Consider the following 3,203-nt stretch of genomic DNA (forward strand, 5'->3'; position numbering starts at 1 on the left):
AAGTACCATTTGACCCAGCCATCCCATTACTGGGTATATACCCAAAGGATTATAAATCATGCTGCTATAAAGACACATGCACATGTATGTTTATTGAGGCACTATTCACAATAGTAAAGACTTGGAACCAACCCAAATGTCCATCAGTGATAGACTGGATTAAGAAAACGTGGCACATATACACCATGGAATACTATGCAGCCATAAAAAAGGATGAGTTCATGTCCTTTGTAAGGACCTAGATGAAGCTGGAAACCATCATTCTGAGCAAACTATTGCAAGGACAGAAAACCAAACAATGCATGTTCTCACTTACAGGTGAGAACTGAACAGTGAGAACACTTGGACACAGGATGGGGAACATCACACAATGGGGCCTATTGTAGGGTTGGGGGAGGGGAGAGGGATAGCATTAGGAGATATACCTAATGTAAATGACAAGTTAACGGGTGCAGCACACCAACATGGCATGTATATACATATGTAACAAACCTGTATGTTGTGCACACGTACCCTAGAACTTAAATAAATAAAAAAAAGAAAACACACATGCACAAAAAAATATATATATTAGCCAGGCGCGGTGGCAGGCGCCTGTAGTCCCAGCTACTTGGGAGGCTGAGGCAGGAGAATTGCTTGAACCTGGGAGGCAGAAGTTGCAGTGAGCTGAGAGCATGCCACTGCACTCCAGCCTAGGTGACAGAACGAGACTCTGTCTCAAAGTATAGGAGTACCTGAATAATATACCCATTTTGCGATAGTGCCACTTTTACGTATATATTTTTTTGTGGTGTGTGTTTGTTTGTTTTTGAGACAGTTTTAATCTATTGCCCAGGCTGGAGTGCAATGGGGCTATCTCAACTCACTGTAACCTCTGCCTCCTGAGTAGAGGTTCAAGCAATTCTCCTGTCTCAGCCTCCTGAGTAGCTGGGATTACAGGCGTGTGCCACTACGCCCTGCTAATTTTTATATTTTTAGTAGAGACAGGGTTTCGCCGTGTGGACCAGGCTGGTCTCGAACTCCTGACCTCAGGTAATCTGCCTGCCTCGGCTTCCCAAAGTGCTAGAATTACAGGTGTGAGCCACCACTCCCGGCCTCAATTTTCTAAAATAGGGTTTCAGAACAATGACAGTGAGATAGGGGAAGAACACATGCAAGAATTAAGTCCTAATTACTATTCACACATTTTTTTTTAACAGTAGAGAGAGAAACCTTTTACAGATAAGTTACAAAGAAAAGGCAAATAAATGATTTTGTAAAAGAAATTTAACACATGTTGTACAAGGTCTTTGCTATCATCATTTGTACAAATTTGTTTTTGTTGTTTTGTTTTGTTTTTGTTTTTGTTTTTGTTTTGAGATGGAGTCTCTCTCTGTTGCCCAGACTGGAGTGCAGTAGTGTGATCTCGGCTCACTGCAGCCTCCATCTCCGGGTTCAAGCAATTCTAGTGCCTCAGTCTCCCAAGTAGCTGGGATTACAGGCGCCTGCCACCACACCTGGCTAATTTTTGTATTTTTAATAGAAACGAGGTTTCGGCATGTTGACCAGTCTGGTCTCGAGCTCCTGACCTCAGGTGATTGCCCGCCTCAGCCTCCCAAAGTGCTGAGATTACAGGTATGAGCCACCGCGCCTGGCCAATGTGTTATTTTTTAATGCGCTGTTGGATTCTGTTTGCTATAGTTAAATTTAAGAGTTCTGCATTAATATTCATAAGTGAAGTCAATCTATAGTTTTCTTTCTTTCTATGGTCTGGAATTAAGAGCATCGAGATTATCTGATCTTTAAAGCAGATGGGAATCCGAGTGGAGCGAGCGAGCCGAGTGGCCGTGCAGTCGCGTCTCGGAAACCGGTAGCGCTTTCAGCATGGCTGACCAACTGACTGAAGAGCAGATTGTAGAATTCAAATAAGCTTATTTACTGTTTGACAAAGATGGTGATGAAACTATAACAGCAAAGGAACTGGGAACAGAAATGAGGCCTCTTTGGCAGTCCCCCAGAAGCAGAGTTACAGGACATGATTTATGAAGTAGATACCGATAGTAATGGCACAGTGGCTTCCCTGAATTTCTGACAATGATGGCAAGAAAAATGAAAGATGCAGGCAGTGAAGAAGAAATGAGAGAAGTATTCTGTGTGTTTGATAAGGATGGCAATGGTTAACTAGCGCAGCAGAACTTCACCATGTGATGATGAACTTTGGAGAGAAGTTAACAGATGAAGAGGCTGATGAAAAAATGATCAGGGAAGCAGATATTGATGGTGATAGTCAAGTAAACTATGAAGAGTTTGCATAGGCTGGGCACGGTGGCTCACACCTGTAATCCTAGCACTTTGGGAGGCCGAGGTGGGCAGATCACTTGAAGTCAGGAGTTCGAGACCAGTCTGGCCAACATGGTGAAACCTCGTCTCTACTAAAAATACGCAAATTAGCCGGGCATGGTAGCACTTGCCTGTGGTCCCAGCTACTTGGGAGGCTGAGGCAGGAGAATCACTTGAACCCTGGAAGTGGCGGTTTCAGGGAGCCGAGATTACACCACTGCACTCCAGCCTGGGTGACAGGTGATACTCTGTCTCAAATAATAATAATAATAATAATAATAATGCATTATGTGGCTGAATTTTGAGACCAGTTGTATCTTATTCCACCAATTGACAATCATGATTACTAAATAAAAACACATTTATTTTTAAAACTTGTGTAAAACATACACAGAAAAGTGCACAAATAATAATAGTAAAATTGGTAAATTTTCACAAATTGAACACACCCATGTAATGGGACTCGTATCAAGAGACCAAGTGTTATCAGAAGCTCTCTCATGCCTCCTTTTGCTCTTACACCCCTTTGGGTGTCTGCTATCTGAATTCCTAACCCCATAGATCAGTTTTGCTTATTTTTGAACTTTATGTAAATGGACTCACACAGTATGCATTATTCTGTGTCTAGATTCTTTCACTTGACATTATGCTTGTATGCTTGTGAGATTCACCCACAGTATTGTATGTAGTTACAGGTTGTTCATTTGTGGGGTTTTTTTTGTTGTTGTTGTTTTCAGATAGTGTCTTGCTCTGTTGCCCAGGCTGGAGTACAGTGGTGTGATCATGGCTCACTGCAACCTCAAACTCCTGGGCTCAAGCAGTCCTCCTTCCTCAGCCTCCAAGTAGCTGGGGCTACAGGTGTGTGCCATTAAACTCACCTAATT

General features: G+C 42.6%; 1 pseudogene across 1 annotated transcript; it reads left to right on the top strand.

Annotated features, from left to right (window-relative positions):
* Nucleotides 1-1,798: 1,798 nt before the first annotated feature.
* On the top strand, nt 1,799-2,314 carry LOC105548406 (annotated as a pseudogene). Its single transcript, XR_001007384.1, has one exon. The product of XR_001007384.1 is annotated as a calmodulin-A pseudogene (transcript).
* The last annotated feature ends 889 nt before the right edge of the window (nt 2,315-3,203 follow it).

This window comes from Mandrillus leucophaeus, unplaced genomic scaffold (genome assembly GCF_000951045.1).
Source record: "Mandrillus leucophaeus isolate KB7577 unplaced genomic scaffold, Mleu.le_1.0 Scaffold1103, whole genome shotgun sequence".
NCBI classification, from domain to species: Eukaryota; Metazoa; Chordata; class Mammalia; order Primates; family Cercopithecidae; genus Mandrillus; species Mandrillus leucophaeus.